The following is a 23,610-nucleotide window of genomic DNA, read 5'->3' on the forward strand; positions in this document are numbered from 1 at the left end:
CAAAAAAACATACAAATTTTTTCTCATCTCAGGAAACGTTCCGTAATGGTTCCTCCCCCCCCCCCCCCACCCTCCTGGATCTCTGTAAATGGTGCTCAATTATCGTTGAATAAATGCCTAGAATAGTTTTAGCTTATTTCAATATTCAGATATTAGGTGAATTTTTTTGCAAAGTAATTTTTTCTTTATACTTATTTTTTTCATTTATTTGTAATAATTCTTTATTTTAGCTTTAGCTTTCTTTTTTTTTTTTGCGGGGAAGAATAGAATATTCTTTGAAGTTTTTTCAATAGTAAAAGATTGTGAATTGCTTCGTAAATTATTTTTTATGAATTTTTTTGTGACCTCAGGTCAAGGTTGACCCATCGATAACTAATTAAGGTGGTCAAATAACGATACCTACCCAGGGTTTTAAGTTCACTCTTGGAGACGTCTTTAATAGTTGGTGGTTAACTTAAAACTGAAGGCGCAGGTGGGAAAAAAATGGCTTTTGTAGAGCAACATCTGGAAATTTATGAAGAAGTACTTGTAAGCTGTTAATTGGTTTAAAAAAAAAAACACCTGACAAATACGTCATTGTAAATGCACTTTAACTCCCCAAACCATGGGAAAGAAATGCATGCGCAATAATTCCCATTCAGTGTGTCAGATGTAAACAATGAACTTAGAGTGAAAAACATACTTCACATTTTAATAGATCGATATGTAAGTTATTATACCCCAGCCCCTATCAAACATATAGAGATAAATTACAAACTAGTCAACACGCGTACATTTCTTATAGCGAATTCCAGTTTTGCTAGAAATTATAATATCATTTATTGACCGAAATATTTAACCAGTTGGCATTATGTGGTGGAATTTCACAATAAGATAGTGGTAGTTTACATTAAACATAAAGTGTTAACTACCTTTAGTTGGTTATGTAAACACACAAGAGGTGCAATTCACATAGAAATAAGGTTAGAATTAACTTTGTTACTGAGCAACTAGTTAATTTATTAGATTTCATTTACCTAACCAAATTCGGGTAAGAAGTAAAAATGCCGGTGGACATCGAGTATCCAGAGAAGTTTAACATTGTTGCTGAACCCAATTCTGTTGCAACGAAATGGCAACAGTGGTGTGAAGAATTCAAGATTTACATTGAAGCTTTAGGTAGTATGAAAGATGCACAGAAGAAGGTATTATTACTGCACACAGCCGGTAGAGAGGTTTCGAGAGTGTTTAAGACACTACATCCTACCGAGGGCACAAGTGAAGATGCAATTAAAGCTCTTACCACATATTTTGCCCCTCAGGTCAATAGATTTTTTCAAAGGTATCAATTTCCAGCACAGACATATCAGGAAGACCTCGAGAGTTTAGATGAGTTTGTGACTAGACTTAATTTAGCTGTTTCATGTGAATTTCTAGAGTGAGAAAATGTTATCATAGATCAAGTTATTGCCCATTGCAAATCACAAGAGTTTGGAAAAAAAAATATTACAAGATAAAGATTTAACACTAGAGAAGGTAGTGATTATAGGCAGAGCTCTAGAAATTTCTAATAGGCAAAGGATAATAATAGGTAATTCTACAAGCACTAGAATGTAAAATTCTAAAATTAGCAAGAAAGGCTCAAAGTTGAAAGACAATGAAAATCAGTGAAAGAATAAGTGTATTAGCGTATGTTATGAAGGATTCAATCATTCAACAGTAGTCCTAAAGCTAGGATGTGATTCTTCTTACTTTTGTATTGCAGTAGTATTCAATCTTTTTAGGAGCAATGCTCATTTTTAGGTTTTGTATATATGTGTACGGGTGTTGTTTAGATATTCTCACTCGAGAGACACAAGTTGTTTACAAAAGTCAGAGAACTGAGCAACAACAATGTAAGCCTTTAACTCATTAAATGTATTTTAAGAATACCAACGTATCATTAAACCCCAAGAAGAAGAATCGACGACATCGGATGAGATGTAGAACAACACTTTTTAATGGATATTATTCCATGTATGTATGAAGGGGCCTTTCCATTTTTGGTAACCAATACCATATCCAATAGAAACATCTACCACAATTACTTTGAATAATCAAATCCTCATAAAATCTTGAAAATATATGTGGTTCTATACAGAATAATGCCTTAGGAGGATATGATTGTAACACTAAAATATTTACTCTAGGGTCTGGATTATTGGAACCTTTGTTACATAGTAGGAACTTATTACTGATCCTTTAGAGCATGCATAAATTAATTTGTTAGCTTTACCCTCTAAGTTGGCAAACCCTGTTATGTTAAACTCCAACAATTATTCAACCCACCTCGTTTAGGTAGACATCAGGTCACTCTTATAAAATAAGTCGCGTAATGGGCGATAATCAGTATGCAACTCAATCGGCTGACATAATAAAAAGAACCAATGCCTCTCGAGAACCCAAGGAATGGCCAATACCTATCGATAGGAGATACTTTTTTTCTTACCCTTTTAATGCTATTGAAACAAAACAAATGGGTCTCTATCTACCCTCATCGCTCTATTAAGAAATCACTCCACCAGTAGCTACTGTACTCGCATCGGTGGTCACTAAAAATTGGCTATCAGCTTAAGGACAATCTGGTAACATATTGCTAGATATAGTGTCTTTCAATTGGTTAATAGGTTTTTTTATCATACCACAATTTTTTTTTTATTTATTTATTTCTTCGAAGCTTTAAAGGATCCTGCTATCTCTCTGGAACCTCTCATGAATCAAAGGTAGTACCCAGTGAGGCCAAGGAACCCAGACACTTCCATATAGGTACGCGACATGGGAAAATCCTTAATAGCGTCTATTTTACAAGGGCAAGGTTGAGTATCTTCTGTGGTTATTATATAATTCAAAAATTCACCTTGTTTATAGAAAAAAAATTTGCACTTTGATAAATTCATTTTCATGCTATTACAGCGGAATGTTTTTATGAATTTACAAGTATTGTTATGATGTTTTTCTGCTATTTTCCCTATCATTGTGATATCGTCTAGATAAACAAGAACAATATGTCCAATTAATGTAGACAAAACCACCATCATTACTCAAGAAAAATGACTGACCTTTTTAAACCACATAATGAAAGAAAATTAAATGAAAATAGATGGTCGTTGCCTATGGATGCTGATTAGCATTTACTGTTTTCCTGAATGAGTAGTTGATAGTATTCAGATTTTAAATTGATAGTTGTGAAATATTGACACATTTTGACCGATGGCAATAAAAATGCTTTGTCCTTAGTGATTGCAATAAACTTCCAATAGTTAAAACAATCTTACAGAGCCATCCTTTTTCCTAACTGCTACAATTGGAGAAGTCAAGGTGAACTCGTTCTCCTATATCATCCCTTGTTCCGTTAATTCACTAAATTCCATCCATAGTGATTTGTCTCCAATTGCTATGAAATCTGGATAACTATTAACAATGTTACAAACTAATATTTGATATTCTGGCAGATATTGTTTTCGGGTTTGCCTAAAAAAGTTCTGAGTTTGTTCGCTGCACGTCATCAGTAATTTCATATATCTCAAACTATGCAAATATAATCAGTCCCTAAAACTTTCCTTTCATTTGTCATAATAACAATTGTATTTTCTGCTTTGTTCCCTTTAATATTTGACAAGCCATCTATGACTATGAGTGGGTATTTTTCATGTGGCTTAACAACGAATCGAGTTCCCTCTGAGAGAGGCTACATAGTGTCATTGTTAAGCTTGTAAGCGCTGAAGTGGGGTGGGGCCAGTATTTCTCCATTTTCAGGTACGGTCATCACCATTCACACTTGTCTCTCCTTTCCCGCACAAATACTTAGCCTCTCATGACTTTCTATGGGCAGAATGCACGATCCTGCCCTAACTGTTACTTTGTCTCTTTTCCTGCATATGTATATTTCATCACTTATAATAAAGTTAAGATTATGTATACCCTGGATAAGTGGAATATATAAGGTAAGTAAGAAACAAAAATATGTACAAATTTCACACATCTCTACTGCAACTTAACTGTCATTGCATGTCTTACCTGCACTTTATTCCTCCTGGCATGTCAAAGATTGTAAGGATTTGAAGTAGTTTCCTTGTTCAATAAGCAAAACTCTGGCTCCTGTCTCGATCAGTGTTTGTGTCGACTTCTCTTGAAGATCTATCCTGATCGCTACGACTCCAAACCAGCAGCTGTTGGGAGGAAGGTTAGAGGTACCAAGAAAGGTGTCAGTACCTGCATGCCTGTTGGCACCTACTCCATTGTACAAGGGCTGCTCATATTCATTGCCTGGTTGATTGCTGCTGCTGCAGTGCAAGGGCCCTCAGTCTCCCTCATCTAACCAGTCCTCTGCTTCCTTTTCCTCGGATACTGGGCAGGGAGTGGTGTACCACAGCCCACTATCTTTCAGCTTTTTCTACAGACACTCTTGAGTCAGATGACTGCAGGCTTGAAAGGTATAAGGATGGAGAGAAAGAAGGGTGTTACTCTCCAGTCATTGGTGACCCTCCCCTATACACTGCCAAACCTGATGATTCTCCTCCCTTGCTGGCTTCAGTCCCCCCTCCCCAGGATTTGGGGTTTGATGGCCAAAATCGCTGTATATGTTATTATGGTTGCCAGCTTTCCAGAATTAGGAGGATTATTCTCTGTTACATTTTCATCACTACTTCTGGTGAGGAGCGATAGTCATTGAACAAATAGTCACAGAAAAATGGTTTTATTAAACTATTAATGTGATTACGGGCTATAGCTGTCTTGTCCCCATCTGGGAGGATGGCAATCCAAGATGATAAAACTGTCACAATCCCTGCACATATATTAGTGTGCTACTGTTATTAACACACATTGAGTATGTGTTGTTTGAGATGTTGAGTACTGAATTAAAGTCAAGCATGGTAACTTTAAAATGGTTTATTTTCTAAAATACAACAGTGTTAAACATCTCCATCACAGGAGTATAGGTGGTTTGGTCGGATGACCAATTCAGGTGAAGTATAGATAAGAACTGCCTAAAATATCGATATCACAGATATCGTATATTTAGTTGTCTCAGCATTTAAACACAATATGTAAACTTTACATTCGTCTAGGAAGACACCTGCATCCGGTGGCGACACAATCTTTCACACGGTATGCATTTGTGCTTATGCTTCAGAAAAACGTTACATTGCTGAGAGATGCATAATGCATCCCGTTATGATTTTGTCTGACTACAGCAAATCTCACGCTAGCTTCTTCTTCCACAATGACATATTACGTCATGTGTTTTAAACATGTAATAACTAACTATTACATTAGCTCGGCCAGCTAACTCAATTTTTTTTTTCAAAAAACTTAAAAACATGCCAAAATATGTTTACTAGGAGTGTGACTGGATATATGTATTATTCTTTGTTTAACTTTAGCCATAAGCAAATGAGGACGAATGTCCAAATAGGCACGTTGAAAAAAATAATAACAACAATGCATATGAAAAGATATTACCCAAGGGAAAAAAAATGCATGATAAATACAGATCACATATATGGTACATTGCTAGCAAATGATTATATGGTCCCAAAAAAAAATACTGATATACATATGATTCGGTAACTTGTCAAAGAATAATTGTTACCTTTGTCAGAAACATAGATTAACACAATACGGTAATTAATAAAAATATTTGTTACCTTGGTAAAGATTCAATTTTAGTGCACAAACACGAATTCCTGGTACGTACACGTACCACGGTTTCGTACACACACACACACACACACATATATATATATATATATATATATATATATATATATATATATATATATATATATATATATATATATATATATATATATATATATATATATATATATATATATATATATATATATATATATATATATATATATATATATATATATATATATATATATATATTTATATATAGGGCTTATATATTTTATTAGATGCCCATAGATTCTGTTATTTTTAATCTTTTTTCTCTTTTCTTTTAACATTCCGGCTTATATATTTTATTAGATGTCGAGAGAAAAAAATGATTCATTTTTATAAATGTTTTTTAAATGTATTTTTAACAATGCAAATGTTCTATAGTTTCTTCAATTACATATTAATAGCATACTAACTGCTTTTTGTACACACGCTATTCCCAGACAATCTTACTCCTTTTAGCGAATGAAGTGGCCACTCTCAAACGGCTTTAAACTGAATTAAATAAGGAGTTTTGTCTGTACATGGCAAAACGTTCTGTTTTAGCTGCAAACTGTTCCTTAACCTACGCCAAACAAGGATGTTCACGGAGATAAATATCATCACCGTCACAACTGTTCCATCTAGTAGTATGGAGTGAAGAAATTCCTTATAAGTCGGTGATAGGTGGTCCATCTCGGTCAATTTCATCAACCGCTTGGCTACCTGCTTGTTGTATGGGAGAGGTAGTGATGGCATTGTAGTCATCCACGTGAAGTTCGCGAAGTAGGCTTGTTCTCTGATGATGGTTTTGATCTCGGTCACCATAGAATTAGGAGAAGTCCCGATACAACCATCTGCTGCAACGAAGATTTTGGCATAGGACGTGGATCCGTCCGGGCATGATACATTGAAGCCGTCCTTGTCGTATCGTATCCACGAGCCGTTGTTCAGTCTGCAATTGAACTCATTATTGTCAAAGGGATAAAGCTTATCCAGACAATTTTCACTTGTATGGGAGAGAGCACCTTCTAGCACTATACCTAACTCGCATGAATCCATTAAGTTTTTATGGAATTCATATGAGTCAGCTGTACATATTTTTCTCTCCATTGCGTCTGAACAGTGAGTTAATTGATTTAAGTCAATAATGACCGTATATGTTTCCTTGTCTGGGGAAATCAATACGTGTCCTGTCAAACTGGATATTACTGGATTTGAGTGATTCGTCATGAAAGTCGGAAATGGTGATATCCTGTAAGATTGCCAGGCATCAGAAGAATCAAAGGGAATTGTAATCATAATCTTGTTATTTTCAACGCTTACTGTAATTAGGCTGTAATAAAATTCTAACCTACGTTCGTCTAGCAATGGAACATAGCCTAGTTTCTCCCGTCCGTTCTCCAGAACTAACTTTAAGTATTTTATAGGCAACAAATGGGGCGACCGTACACCTTTAGTTGCTAACATGATAGCTTCTACATAATCTTTGGATTTCTCAATGAAATGTGCAATTCTGTTATATATGTGATCTATTTTTGAATCATAATACGTTAACGTTGCCAACAAATCCCGTACTTCCATAATCTGACTGATATTACTGAAATGTTCATTTACTAAACCCATAATTTGATTGATTGAAGCTAACTGATTCCTTAGTTCTGACATAACCAATTCATCTTCATGAGTCAAGAACTTAATTTTCTTATTTTGATTACTAATCTTTAGACGATTGGAAATTCCTAAACATAAACTTGCAATAGACCCAGAGATGTTTAATACATCAAAAATAAACGGGTTTCGTCTTTCTTTATGCTCGTGCCCTACAGTCCACATCAAAAGGTCACGAGCCAAAGATTCTGTCTCGTAAGTCTTATTTTGCAAGTCAACAGATAGCATCTCTGCAACTTTTAGTGTCGATCCAAGCGAACTCTCTGTAGTCAAATGAAAATGTCTTCTATGCAACTCATCTAATGAGACAGCAAACCTTGAAATGGCGCTTTTTAAGCTAGTGACATCATTCTCTGGAAGAAAAATTTCTTGCATATGCACTTCTACAACTACGTCTTCTTGTCTTTCAACTATAGTGCCATTTTTAAAATCTATACTCTTAGTTTTAGAGCTCGTCCCACACGAGAAAAATGTCTGAGCAAACAATATTACTCCCAACAACAAAAATTCATCTTAGAAACCTGTAACGAGAAAAATATATGTAATTACTCCTGTATTAAGAAGAAAACTTTTAATCATACAAATAAAAATCTTTCCCTCACTTCTTTCCCTCTCTTTTTTTTTAATTTTTTATGTGAGCCAATGGTACTATTCTCTCATCCGTGGGTTGGGATACGTTTTGAACTCTAAACCTATTGACTGTTAATGTTTCCAAAATGTTAAATGGGCCTTCAAACTTAGATGTTAGTTTATAATTGAGTCCTTTACGTACATTTACCTGTATATATACATTATCACCCATGACAATTCTTCTGTACTTATACTTGTTGAGTTCAGATGTTCTGTACTTATAATTGGAATCAACATATCTTCACCATCGTAGCTAATTGATAGTTTTATACCTGGCATTCGATTAATGATAAATTTTGCACATTTAGACGTGTTTTTCATATTCAAATAAGCCCTATATATTTTGGATACATTAATGTCTGGATTCTCTTAACGACCTCGGGATCAGAGCCAGAGGCCAAATCACGCAAAGACAAGAGCTTCTGACATGTCGAAAATCGAACCTTGGTCCGGCAAGCTTGTATAGACAGTAACTACCACTTGGCTACGAAGAAACATAAAAATTAATGACAATTCTTCTGTAATTATACCTGTCGAATTCAGGAGTTTTTTTTACTTAGAATTGAAATCAACCTATCTTCACCATCGTAGCTAATTGGTAGTTTGTTACTTGGCTTTCGATTAATGATAAATTTTGCACATTTAGACCTGTTTTTCATATTCAAATAAGCCATATATATTTTCGATACATTAATGTCTGGATTCTCTTAATGACCTCGGGATCAGAGCCCCAGGCGAAATCACTCAAACACAAGAACTTGTGACTAGCCGGGAATCGAACCCTGGTCCTAAAAGCTTGTATAGACAGTGACTACCTCTTGGCCACAAAGAAACACAAAAATCAATGACAATTCTTCTGTACTTATACATGTCGAATTTAGGTGTTTTGTACTTAGAATTGAAATCAACATATCTTCACCATCGTAGCTAATTAGTAGTTTGTTAAAAGGCATTCGTTTAATGATAAATTTTGCACATTTAGACGTGTTTTTCATATTCAAATAAGCCATATATATTTTCGATACATTAATGTCTGGATTCTCTTAACGACCTCGGGATCAGAGCCCCAGTCAAAATCACACAAAGACAAGAGCTTGTGACCGGCCGGGAATCGAACCCTGGTCCTGCAAGCTTGTATATACAGTGACTACCACTTGGCAACAAAGAAAGATAAAAGTCAATGACAATTCTTTTGTACTTATACCTGTCGAATTCAGATGTTTTGTACTTAGAATTGAAATCAACATATCTTCACCATCGTAGCTAGTTGATAGTTTGATACTTGGCATTCGATTAATGATATATTTTGCACATTTAGACGTGTTTTTCATATTCAAATAAGCCATATATATTTTGGATACATTAATGTTTGGATTCTCTTCACGACCTCGGGATCAGAGCCCCAGGCGAAATCACGCAAAGACAAGCGCTTGTGACATGCTGAAAAACAAACCCTGGTCCAGCAAGCTTGTATAGACAGTGACTACCACTTGGCCACGAAGAAACAAAAAAATCAATGACAATTTTTTTGTTCTTATACCTGTCGAATTCAAGAGTTTTGTACTAAGAACTGAAATCAACCTATCTTCACCATCGTAGCTAATTGGTAGTTTGTTACTTGGCATTCGATTAATGATAAATATTGCACATAAAGACAGGTTTTTCATATTCAAATAAGTCATATATAATTTCAATACATTAATGTCTGGATTCTCTTAACGATCTCGGGATCAGAGCCCCAGGCGAAATCACACAAAGACAAGAGCTTGTGACTGGCCGGGAATCGAACCCTGGTCCGGCAGCTTGTATAGACAGTGACTACCACTTGGCCACGAAGAAAGATAAAAATCAATGACAATTCTTCTCTACTTATACATGTCGAATTCAGGTGTTTTGTACTTAGAATTAAAATCAACCTATCTTCACCATCGTAGCTAATTAGTAGCTTATTACTTGGCATTCGATTAATGATAAATTTTTTCACAGTTAGGCGTGTTTTTCATATTCAAATAAACCATATATATATATATATTCGATACATTAATGTCTAGATTCTCTTAATGACCTCGGGATCAGAGCCCCAGGCGAAATCACACAAAGACAAGAGCTTGTGAACGGCCGGGAATCGAACCCTGGTCCGGCAAGCTTGTATAGACAGTGACTACCACTTGGCCACAAAGAAACACAGAAATTAATGACAATTCTTCTGTACTTATTCCTGTCGAATTCATGTGTTTTGTACTTAGAATTAAAATCAACATATCTTCACCATCGTAGCTAATTAGTAGTTTGTTACTTGGCACTCGATTAATGATATATTTTTTCACATTTAGACGTGTTTTTCATATTCAAATAAGCCATATATATTTTCTATACCTTAATGTCTGGATTCTCTTAACGACCTCGGGATCAGAGCTTCAGGCGAAATCACACGGAGACAAGAGTTTTTGACCGGCCGGGAATTGAACCCTGGTCTGGCAATCTTGTATAGACAGTGAATACCACTTGGCCATGAAGAAAGATAAAAGTCAGTTTCAATTCTTCTGTACTAATACCTGTTAAATTCCTGTGTTTTGTATCTAGAATTGAAATCAACCTATCTTCACCATCGTAGCTGATTGATAGTTTGTTACTTGGCATTCGATTAATGATAAATTTTGCATATTTAGACGTACTTTTCATATTCAAATAAGCCATATATATTTTCGATACATTAATGTCTCGATTCTCTTAAGGACCTTGGGATCAGAGCCCCAGGCGAAATCACACAAACACAAGAGCTTGTGACCGTCCGGGAATCGAACTTTGGTTCGGCAAGCTTGTATAGACAGTGACTACCACTTGGCTACGAAAAAAAATTAAAGTCAATGACAATTCTTCTGTACTTATACCTGTCAAATTCAGGTGTTTTGTACTTAGAATTGAAATCAACATATCTTCACCCTCGTATCTAATTGGTAGTTTGTTACTTGGCATTCGATTATTGATAAATTTTACACATTTAGACATGTTTTTCATATTCAAATAAGCCATATATATTTTCGATACATTAATGTCTGGATTCTCTTAAGGACCTTGGGATCAGAGCCCCAGGCGAAATCACACAAACACAAGAGCTTGTGACCGGCTGGGAATCGAACCCTGGTCCAGCAAGCTTGTATAGACAGGGACTACCACTTAGCAACGAAGAAAGATAAAAGTCAATGACAATTCTTTTGTACTTATACTTGTCGAATTCAGATGTTTTGTACTTAGAATTGAATTCAACATATCTTCACCATCGTAGCTAGTTGATAGTTTGATACTTGGCATTCGATTAATGATAAATTTTGCAAATTTAGACGTGTTTTTCATATTCGAATAAGCCATATACATTTTCGATACATTAATGTCTGGATTCTCTTAACGACCTCGGGATCAGAGCCCCAGGCAAAATCACACAAAGACAAGAGCTTTTGACTGGCCGGGAATCCAACCCTGGTCCGGCTAGCTTGTATAGACAGTGACTACCACTTGGCCACGCAGAAAGATAAAATCAATGACAATTCTTCTGTACTTATACCTGTCGAATTCAGGTGTTTTGTACTTAGAATTGAAATCAACATATCTTCACCATCGTAGCTAATTAGTAGTTTGTTACTTGGTATTAGATTAATGATATATTTTGCACATTTGACGTGTTTTTCATATTCAAATAAGCCATATATATTTTCGATACATTAATGTCTGGATTCTCTTAACGACCTCGGGATCAGAGCCCCAGGTGAAATCACACAAAGACAAGAGCTTGTGACCGGCCGGGAATCGAATCATGGTCCGGCAAGCTTGTATTAGACAGTGACTACCACTTGGTCCACGAAAATATATAAAAGTCAATGACAATTCTTCTGTACTTATACCTGTCGAATTCAGGTGTTTTGTACTTAGAATTGAAATCAACAATCTTCACCATCGTAGCTAATTGGTAGTTTGTTACTTGGCATTCGATTAATGATATATTTTGCACATTTAGACGTGTTTTTCATATTCAAATAATCCCATATATATATGATATGTTAATGTCTGGATTCTCTTAACGACCTCGGGATCAGAGCCCAGGCGAAATCACGCAAAAAGACAAGAGCTTGTGACCGGCTGAACGAACCCTGGTCCGGCAAGCTTGTATAGACAGTGACTACCATTTGGCCACGAAGAAACATAAAAATCAATGACAATTCTTCTGTTCTTATACCTGTCGAATTCAGGAGTTTTGTACTTAGAATTGGAATCAACCTATCTTCACCATCGTAGTTTAGTTTACTTGGCATTCGATTAATGATAAATTTTGCATAAAGACAAGTTTTTTCATATTCAAATAAGTTATATATATTTTTCGATACATTAATGTCTGGATTCTCTTAACGATCTCGGGATCAGAGCTGAAGGCAAAATCACACAAAGACAGGAGCTTGTGACCGGCCGGGAATCGAACCCTGGTCCGGCAGCTTGTATAGACAGTGACTACCACTTGGCCACGAAGAAAGATAAAAATCAATGACAATTCTTCTGTACTTATACCTGTCGAATTCAGATGTTTTGTACTTAGAATTAAAATCAACCTATCTTCACCATCGTAGCTAATTAGTAGTTTGTTACTTGGCATTCGATTAATGATAAATTTTGCACATTTAGACGTGTTTTTCATATTCAAATAAACCATATATATATATATATTTTCAATACATTAATGTCTGGATTCTCTTAATGACCTCGGGATCAGAGCCCCAGGCGAAATCACACAAAGACAAGAGCTTGTGAACGGCCGGGAATCGAACCCTGGTCCGGCAAGCTTGTATAGACAGTGACTACCACTTGGCCACAAAGAAACACAAAAATCAATGACAATTCTTCTGTACTTATTCCTGTCGAATTCATGTGTTTTGTACTTAGAATTGAAATCAACATATCTTCACCATCGTAGCTAATTGGTAGTTTGTTACTTGGCACTCGATTAATGATAATTTTGCACATTTAGACGTGTTTTTCATATTCAAATAAGCCATATATATTTTCGATACCTTAATGTCTGGATTCTCTTAACGACCTCGGGATCAGAGCTTCAGGCGAAATCACACGGAGACAAGAGCTTGTGACCGGCCGGGAATCGAACCCTGGTCCTGCAAGCTTGTATAGACAGTGACTACCACTTGGCCACGAAGAAAGATAAAAGTCAATGACAATTCTTCTGTACTTATACCTTTTAAATTCAGGTGTTTTGTACTTAGAATTGAAATCAACCTATCTTCACCATCGTAGCTGATTGATAGTTTGTTACTTGGCATTCGATTAATGATAAATTTTACACATTTAGACGTGTTTTTCATATTCAAATAAGCCATATATATTTTCGATACATTAATGTCTGGATTCTCTTAAGGACCTCGGGATCAGAGCCCCAGGCGAAATCACACAAACACAAGAGCTTGTGACGGCCGGGAATCGAACCCTGGTTCGGCAAGCTTGTATAGACAGTGACTACCACTTTGCTACGAAAAAAAATTAAAGTCAATGACAATTCTTCTGTACTTATACCTGTCGAATTCAGGTGTTTTGTACTTAGAATTGAAATCAACATATCTTCACCATCGTAGCTAATTGGTAGTTTGTTACTTGGCATTCGATTATGATAAATTTTGCACATTTAGACATGTTTTTCATATTCAAATAAGCCATATATATTTTCGATACATTAATGTCTGGATTCTCTTAACGACCTGGGATCAGAGCCCCAGGCGAAATCACACAAACACAAGAGCTTGTGACCGGCCGGGAATCGAACCCTGGTCCGGCAAGCTTGTATAGACAGTGACTACCACTTGGCAACGAAGAAAGATAAAAGTCAATGACAATTCTTTTGTACTTATACCTGTCGAATTCAGTGTTTTGTACTTAGAATTGAAATCAACATATCTTCACCATCGTAGCTAGTTGATAGTTTGATACTTGGCATTCGATTAATGATAAATATTGCAAATTTAGACGTGTTTTTCATATTCAAATAAGCCATATATATTTTGGATACATTAATGTTTGGATTCTCTTCACGACCTCGGGATCAGAGCCCCAGGCGAAATCACGCAAAGACAAGAGCTTGTGACATGCTGAAAAACAACCCTGGTCCGGCAAGCTTGTATAGACAGTGACTACCACTTGGCCACGAAGAAAAAAAATCAATGACAATTTTTTTGTTCTTATACCTGTCGAATTCAGGTGTTTTGTACTTAGAATTGAAATCAACCTATCTTCACCATCGTAGCTAATTGGTAGTTTGTTACTTGGCATTCGATTAATGATAAATATTGCACATGAGGTTTTTCATATTCAAATAAGCCATATATAATTTCGATACATTAATGTCTGGATTCTCTTAACGATCTCGGGATCAGAGCCCCAGGCGAAATCACACAAAGACAAGAGCTTGTGACTGGCCGGGAATCGAACCCTGGTCCGGCAGCTTGTATAGACAGTGACTACCACTTGGCCACGAAGAAAGATAAAAATCAATGACAATTCTTCTGTACTTATACATGTCGAATTCAGGTGTTTTGTACTTAGAATTAAAATCAACCTATCTTCACCATCGTAGCTAATTAGTAGTTTGTTACTTGGCATTCGATTAATGATAAATTTTTCACAGTTAGACGTGTTTTTCATATTCAAATAATCCCATATATATTTTCGATACGTTAATGTCTGGATTCTCTTAATGACCTCGGATCAGAGCCCCAGGCGAAATCACAAAAAGGCAAGAGCTTGTGACCGGTTTGGAATCGAACCCTGGTCCGGCAAGCTTGTATAGACAGTGACTACCACTTGGCCACAAAGAAACACAAAAATTAATGACAATTCTTCTGTACTTATTCCTGTCGAATTCATGTGTTTTGTACTAGAATTAAAATCAACATATCTTCACCATCGTAGCTAATTAGTAGTTTGTTACTTGGCACTCGATTGATGATAAATTTTTTCACATTTAGACGTGTTTTTCATATTCAAATAAGCCATATATATTTTTATACCTTAATGTCTGGATTCTCTTAACGACCTCGGGATCAGAGCTGAAGGCGAAATCACAAGACAAGAGCTTTGACCGGCCGGAATCGAACCCTGGTCCGGCAATCTTGTATAGACAGTGAATACCACTTGGCCATGAAGAAAGATAAAAGTCAGTTACAATTCTTCTGTACTAATACCTGTCGAATTCAGGTGATTTGTACTTAGAATTGAAATCAACCTATCTTCACCATCGTAGCGTAGCTGATTGATAGTTTGTTACTTGGCATATTCAAATCATATATATTAATGATAAATTTTGCACATTTAGACGTACTTTTCATATTCAAATAAGCCATATATATTTTCGATACATTAATGTCTCGATTCTCTTAAGGACCTTCGGGATCAGAGCCCCAGGCGAAATCACACAAACACAAGAGCTTGTGAACCGGCCGGGAATCGAACTGGTCGGCAAGCTTGTATAGACAGTGACTACCACTTGGCTACGAAAAAAAATTAAAGTCAATGACAATTCTTCTGTACTTATACCTGTCAAATTCAGGTGTTTTGTACTTAGAATTGAAATCAACATATCTTCACCCTCGTATCTAATTGGTAGTTTGTTACTTGGCATTCGATTAATGATAAATTTTACACATTTAGACATGTTTTTCATATTCAAATAAGCCATATATATTTTCGATACATTAATGTCTGGATTCTCTTAAGGACCTTGGGATCAGAGCCCCAGGCGAAATCACACAAACACAAGAGCTTTGACCGGCCGGGAATCGAACCCTGGTCCGGCAAGCTTGTATAGACAGTGACTACCACTTGGCAACGAAGAAAGATAAAAGTCAATGACAATTCTTTTGTACTTATACTTGTCGAATTCAGATGTTTTGTACTTAGAATTGAAATCAACATATCTTCACCATCGTAGCTAGTTGATAGTTTGATACTTGGCATTCGATTAATGATAAATTTTGCAAATTTAGACGTGTTTTTCATATTCAAATAAGCCATATACATTTTCGATACATTAATGTCTCGATTCTCTTAACGACCTCGGGATCAGAGCCCCAGGCAAAATCACACAAAGACAAGAGCTTTTGACCGGCCGGGAATCGAACCCTGGTCCAGCAAGCTTGTATAGACAGTAACTACCACTTAGCTACGCAGAAAGATAAAAGTCAATGACAATTCTTCTGTACTTATACTTGTCGAATTCAGGTGTTTTGTACTTAGAATTGAAATCAACCTATCTTCACCATCGTAGCTAATTGGTAGTTTGTTACTTGGTATTCGATTAATGATATATTTTGCACATTTTGATGTGTTTTTCATATTCAAATAAGCCATATATATTTTTGATACATTAATCATCTGGATTCTCTTAACGACCTCGGGATCAGAGCCCCAGGTGAAATCACACAAAGACAAGAGCTTGTGACCGGCCCGGAATGGAATCATGGTCCGGCAAGCTTGTATAGACAGTGACTACCACTTGTCCACGAAAATATATAAAAGTCAATGACAATTCTTCTGTACTTATACCTGTCGAATTCAGGTGTTTTGTACTTAAAATTGAAATCAAACTATCTTTACCCATCATAGCTAATTGGTAGTTTGTTACTTGGCATTAGATTAATGATATATTTTGCACATTTAGACGTGTTTTTCATATTCAAATAATCCCTATATATATATGATACATTAATGTCTGGATTCTCTTAACGACCTCGTGATCAGAGCCCAAGGCGAAATCACAAAAAGGCAAGAGCTGGTGACCGGCTTGGAATCAAACCTTGGGCCGGCAAGCTTGTATAGACAGTGACTACCACTTGGCCATGAAGAAACCTAAAAGTCAATGACAATTTTTCTGTACTTATACCTGTTGAATTCAGGTGTTTTGCACCTAGAATTAAAATCAACCTAACTTCACCATCGTAGTTTGTTCTTGGCATTCGATTGATGATATATTTTGCATATTTAGACGTGTTTTTCATATTCAAATAAGTTATATATATTTTTGATACATTGATGTCTGGATTCTCTTAATGACCTTCGGATCAGAGCTGAAGGCGAAATCGCAAAAAGACAAGAGCTTGTGACCGGCCGTGAATCGAACCCTGGTCCGGCAAGCTTGTATAGACAGTGACTACCATTTGGCCACGAAGCAAGATAAAAGTCAATGACAATTCTTCTGTACTTATACTTGTCGAATTCAGGTGTTTTGTACCTAGAATTGAAATCAACCTAACTTCACCATCGTAGCTAATTGGTAGTTTGCTACTTGGCATTCGATTGATGATAAATTTTGCACATTTAGACGTGTTTTTTCATATTCAAATGAGTTATATATATTTTTGACACATTGATGTTTGGATTCTCTTAATGACCTTGGGATCAGAGCCCCAGTCGAAATCACACAAAGACAAGAGCTTGTGACCAGCCGGGAATCGAACCCTGGTCCGGCAAGCTTGTATAGATTGTGACTACTACTTGGCCAAGAAGAAATATAAAAGTCAATGACAATTCTTCTGTACTTATTACTTGTCGAATTCAGGTTGTTTTGTACTTAGAATTGAAATCAACCTATCTTCACCATCATAGCTAATTTGTAGTTTGCTACTTGGCATACATTGATTAAATCTACTGTAAAAGTTAATTTATATATTTCTGTTAATTTTAACTAAAAGTATTAGTTAACGAATTCTTGTTAATTAAATTGTTTATATAAGTATAGTTATATTTTAAAAGTAAAATGAAATTGAAATTTAATTTTCAATGGGTTTTATATGTTAAAAAGGAACTCGGTAAATATAATCTTTATCCGTTTATCAAAAACATGGCTGTGTGGTTTATTAGTATAGAGTCTAGCCTTCCACTGAGTATTTAAAGGGCTGCGGTAATTTGACCGTGCAAAGGTAGCATAATCAGTAGTATTTTAATTGAAGGCTTGAATGAACGGCTGGATAAAGGAAAAGCTGTCTTTTTTTTCAAATTAGAATTTGACTTTTAAGTGAAAAGGCTTAAATTATTTAGGGGGACGATAAGACCCAATAAAACTTAATAAAAGGCTTATTTTAACTTTGAATTATATTTAAAAGTTGTGAACTTCTCTTTTTATTTTGTTGGGGCGACATTAATGTAAGCTGTAACTGTCTTAATAATAGTATAATTATCATTATAGATTGATCCTTTTTTAGGGATAATAAGTATAAGTTACTTTAGGGATAACAGCGTGATTTTTTCTGAGAGTTCTTATCGAAGAAAACAGTTGCGACCTCGATGTTGAATTAAAATTTCATGCAGGTGTAGCCGCTTGCCGTGTAGGTCTGTTCGACCTTTGAAATTTTACATGATTTGAGTTCAAACCGGTGTGAGCCAGGTTGGTTTCTATCTTTTATTATTTTAATTTAAGTCTTAGTACGAAAGGATTAGACTTTTGAGAGTTTCTTTTTTCTAGATGAAGTATAATATTACTTTGTCAGATTTATGCGTCGGATTTAGAATCCGTTTAAATAGTGTGAATACTATAGGTAATAGTAAGTTTATAGAGGACTTTCTGTGATAGTTTTAGTAAAAAATTTTAGATATTTAATTCTTTTAATTATAGTTTTAGTGGCGGTGGCATTCTTTACTTTCTTAGAACGAAATATTTTAGGTTATATTCAAGTTCGTAAGGGTCCTAATAAGGTGGGTGTTGGGCTGATACAGCCTTTTGCTGACGCAGTCAAGTTGTTTACTAAGGAGCAAACTTTTCCTACTTTAAGAAATTTTATTCCTTATTACTTGTGTCTTATTTTTAGTTTATTTATTTTTTTAGTTATTTGGTTGGTGATACCTTATGAAACAGGGTTTTTTAGTTTTGAGTTTGGGGTTTTGTTTTTCTTATGTTGTATGAGGGCTGGAGTTTATTCTGCTATAGGAGCGGGCTGAGCTTCTAATTCAAAGTATTTACTTTTAGGGTGTTTACGGGAAGTTGCAGAGACTATTTCTTATGAAGTAAGACTGGCTTTGATTTTGTTAAGGTTACTATTTTTAGTGGGGGGGGGGGTATTAAATTTGAATATATTTGAGAGTTATCAGCGGTATGCTAGATTTATGCTGGTAGCTGGGCCCTTGGGGTTTCTCTGATTTGTTTCTTGTTTAGCGGAAAGAAACCGAACACCTTTTGATTTTGCAGAGGGTGAATCAGAGCTCGTTTCTGGATTTAATACAGAATATAGGGGGGGGGCGGGTTTGCTTTAATTTTCATGGCTGAGTATGCTAGAATTCTTTTTTTAAGTACATTGTTTAGAATTTTATTTTTGGGTAGGAGCTTAGTGTCTGTAAGGTTCTACTTGAAAGTGGTGTTTATTTGTTTTCTTTTTGTTTGAGTACGAGGCTCTCTTCCTCGTTATCGGTATGAAAAATTGATGTATTTGACTTGAAAAACGTTTTTACCTATCTCTTTAAATTATTGTTTGTTTTTCAGGGGATTAAGAATTTTATGTTATGTCTATTTAATTTAATTTGCACTAAATTTAGGTCAAAGTTAAGATTATTAGAAGATTTGAACTTCTTTATGATGCTTTCAAAACATTTACTTTCCTAAAAGTTAAATTAGTCTATTAGCTTATCTCAGATAAGTAGTGTAAGGTGGTTGATAAGATGATATAAAAAGTATGCTCCTGTAACGATTTGTCCTGTAAGGATGTAAGGGTCTTCTACTGGTCGCGCCCCAATTCATGTTAAGAGGACTACAATAGTTACCAAGGTTCAGAATATGAATTGATTAAGTGGGTAGAAAGATAATCTTCGGAATTTTGCTTTATGGGTAAACGGAAGCACAAATAAAATAGCAACTGATATGACAAGAATAATTACTCCCCCAAGTTTATTAGGAATTGATCGTAGCATTGCATAGGGGAAGAGAAAGTATCATTCAGGTTGAATATGTGCTGGGGTGACAAGAGGGTTAGCAGGAATAAAATTATCTGGGTCTCCTAGCAAGTAAGGGTTTAAGAGGGTAAGAAGGATTAGAGCTATTAATATAACTATAAATCCAACGATTTCTTTAAATGAAAAGTAGGGGTGGAAAGGTACCTTTTCTCATTGACTAGAAATTCCCAGGGGGTTATTAGAGCTGGTCTGGTGTAGAAACAGAATGTGGACTATTGTGGCTGCTGCTACGATAAAAGGAAACAGAAAGTGTAAAAAAGAATCGGGTGAGTGTAGCATTGTGAACTGCAAATCCTCCTCAGATCTATTGAACAAGATCAGTCCCCAAAAAGGGAAGAGAAGATATTAGATTAGTAATAACAGTTGCTCCTCAGAAAGACATTTGTCCTCAAAGTAGGACATAGCCCAGGAAAGCAGTGGCCATTACTAAAAATAAAATGATAACTCCTACTGATCAAGTATGTATGTAAAGGAAGGAACCGTGGTAAATTCCTCGGAAAATATGTCTATATAAACAAATAAAAAAAAAAGAAGCCCCATTTGCATTTATTGTTCGAAGTAGTCAGCCGTAGTTGACATCCCGGCAAATGTGTGCTACTCTAGAGAAAGCAAGTGTAATATCAGCTGTATAGTGTATCGCTAAAAAGAGGCCAGTTGCAATTTGGACCACTAAGCAGAGGCCTAAGAGGGATCCAAAATTTCAAAGTGTGGAGATGTTTGCTGGAGTGGGCAGGTCAACTAAAGCTCCGTTGGCGATGCTGAATAGTGGGTGGGATTTTCGGATTGGGGCTGCCATTAGGAAAGGTGAAGGGGTCCAAAGAATCTTGATCTTAGTTTAACAATGATTACTAGAGATAAGAGTAGGTATAAGATGATAACGGCAGTTAGATTAGCAGAAGTGGGGTTGTATATCCTATTCAATTTAAATTGGACAGATGCTAGTTCTTGGGGGGATCAGTAAAAGGATGTTTCAAGAGTTTCTTTATTAGGTAAAATTAAAGTGTCAGAAAAAATTAAAACGGGATTGTTAAAAGGGGGAGCGAGAGAACAATTGTTAGCTTAAAGTTAATTTTAAATATTTCGTTGGAGGCCAGGGAGGCTACATAAAGAAACAGGACTAAAGTAGCCCCTAAAAAAAATAAAAATAAGATATAAGAGAACCATCTTATTCCTGAAATAAGAGTTGCTGTATTACAAATTAAGATAGTTTGCATGATTAGTGCTAGGCCTCTGGCCAGCGGGTGTGTTAAAAAAGTGAAGCAAAAGGCCACCGATAAAAGTCTTAAGGATAGAAAAATTGGTGTTGATATCCAGGAATGAGCGCCCTGAGCTTCAAGAATAAAAATTCATTTGCGTTTACAAGACCATTGTTTTATTTAAACTATTGAAGCTGTCAGGAAGTAGTTTATGTAAAATATTAGTTTTGGGGACTGAAGATAAGGGTAAACTTTTTTCCTGATGTATTAATGGTAATCTTGAAACTTTGACTTTGTATTCCTTTGGTAAGATTGTCTTGTGGGGCTTTAGCGTTTGTGGGGAAGCGAAAACATCTTTTAAATTTACTATTAAGTTTAGAGTTTATTATGGTTAGTATTTTTTGGTTTATGTTTAGAGTGGTGGGCTTTCTAGGGGGGGATTCTTTTTTCTTAATATTTTTTTTTAACTTTGGCTGCTTGTGATGGGGGCACTTGGTTTGGCTCTACTGGTCTTTATCGTTCGTAGGCACGGAAGCGACAATTTCTACAGGTTTAGAATTTTAGGGTGTTAAAGTTTATTTTTATACTTTTATTGATAACTTTGTGTTCTGATAGTTGGTTGTCCATTCAGCTCTCTGTTTTTTTAGGTAGTTTATTGTTTAGAGTACTCTGTTTAAGAAGGTTTTGGGAGTTTCAATATGGTTGAAGTTTAGGAATTGATTGAGTGGGTTATCCACTGATTTTACTTAGGTTTTGAATTTTGGCATTAGTTTTAGGGGCTAGGGAAGGAGTTAAGCGAGGGCGTACCTTTAGCGGGGTATTTTTATTTGTTAACCTACTTTTATTATTGTCTCTAATTTTAACTTTTTCATGTTTAGATTATTTATTGTTTTATGTTTGTTTTGAGAGTTCTTTAATTCCTACTATAATTTTAATTTTAGGATGAGGCTATCAGCCTGAGCGATTGCAAGCGGGTGTTTATATAATATTTTATACTTTATTTGGATCTCTTCCTTTACTGATTTCTTTTTTAAGCCTATATAATTTAGGCGGTACTATAGTGATGAGTCTGAGAGATAGCCCTGAGTTAGAGTTTAGTTTAGTTTTGATTTGATATGTTTCAAGGGTAGTAGCTTTTGTAGTGAAATTACCTATATACTTAGTCTATTTGTGGCTTCCTAAGGTGCACGTAGAAGCCCCTGTGGCGGGTTCTATGATTTTAGCTGGGGTTTTACTTAAGCTTGGGGGCTATGGGGTTAATTCGTGTTTGTCCTCTTTTTTTTTTTTTTTTTTTTTTTTCTAAGGTGGGAGTAAGTTTAAGGTGAATTTGGGTTAGTTTAGGCCTTTTGGGGGGCATTATTGTAAGTTTGATTTGTTTGCGTCAGGGGGATATAAAATCTTTAATTGCTTACTCTTCTGTAGCTCATGTGGCTTTAGTTTTATGTGGACTGATACTTTACAGTTGGTGGGGGTTTTGTGGCGCAATTGCTGTGATAATCGGTCATAGGTAATGTTCTTCAGGGTTTTTTTGTTTGGCAAAGGTAAGATATGAGCGGTTAGGGAGGTGAAGTTTATTCATGAGTAAAGGGCTTCTTAGGTTTATGCCTACTTTATGACTTTGGTGATTTGCTTTAAGGGTGGGTAATATGGTGGCCCCTCCGACTTTAAATTTATTGGGGGAAGTAAGTTTGATTGTTATGGTTATTTCTTGGTCGTCTTGAGCTGGTTTAGGGGAGGTATTTTTGTCTTTTTTAAGGGCAGCGTATACCCTTCATCTTTTTTCTTTGAGCCAACACGGAAAGTATTTTAGGTCCATTTTTTCTTGTTGTTTTGGTGGAGTTCGAGAGTACTTAGTATTAATGCTTCATTGATTGCCTTTGAATATTTTAATTTTGGTTGGGTATATATGTTTGTTGTTTAATTCAAAGCTTGAATAGTTTAAGAAAAAAAATATAGGTTTGTGGGGCCAAAGATATGATATTTATTTTGAGCAGTGTTATGAAATATTAAAATAGCTGTGAGAAGTATAGTTTTTCTATTAGGGGTGGCAGTTTTGGGTGTTTGGTCTTCGCTGGGGCTTTTAAAGACTGGCTGTTGTTATTTTATAGAGTGAGAGTTGGTTAGTTTAAATAGAGTGAGAATTGAAATGTCTTTAATTTCTGATTGAATATCTTTAATATTCTTATCTTTTGTTTGCTTAATCTCTTCTATAGTGTTATATTATAGGGGAGGTTATATAAGAGGGGATAGAGATATTAATTGGTTTTTATATATTGTACTTGGATTTGTTGCATCGATGTTAATGTTGATTTTAAGACCTAATTTAGTTAGGATTTTATTGGGGTGAGACGGTCTTGGCCTAGTGTCGTACGCTTTAGTCATTTACTACCAAAACGAGAAGTCAGCTGCGGCTGGTATACTAACAGCGCTATCTAACCGAGTG

At 35.7% G+C, this 23,610-nt stretch overlaps 4 pseudogenes; 3 read left to right on the forward strand and 1 right to left on the reverse strand.

The window, feature by feature from the left end:
- Positions 1-1,043: 1,043 nt before the first annotated feature.
- LOC137624687 (NADH-ubiquinone oxidoreductase chain 1-like) lies at positions 1,044-19,541 on the forward strand (annotated as a pseudogene).
- Positions 19,542-19,632: 91 nt separating this feature from the next.
- LOC137624914 (cytochrome b-like) lies at positions 19,633-20,767 on the reverse strand (annotated as a pseudogene).
- A 45-nt stretch (positions 20,768-20,812) lies between these two features.
- Positions 20,813-22,678, forward strand: LOC137624688 (NADH-ubiquinone oxidoreductase chain 4-like; annotated as a pseudogene).
- LOC137624689 (NADH-ubiquinone oxidoreductase chain 5-like) overlaps positions 22,678-23,610 on the forward strand; it is a 1,792-nt pseudogene continuing 859 nt past the window's right edge.

Source organism: Palaemon carinicauda, chromosome 31, assembly GCF_036898095.1.
Source record: "Palaemon carinicauda isolate YSFRI2023 chromosome 31, ASM3689809v2, whole genome shotgun sequence".
NCBI classification, from domain to species: domain Eukaryota; kingdom Metazoa; phylum Arthropoda; class Malacostraca; order Decapoda; family Palaemonidae; genus Palaemon; species Palaemon carinicauda.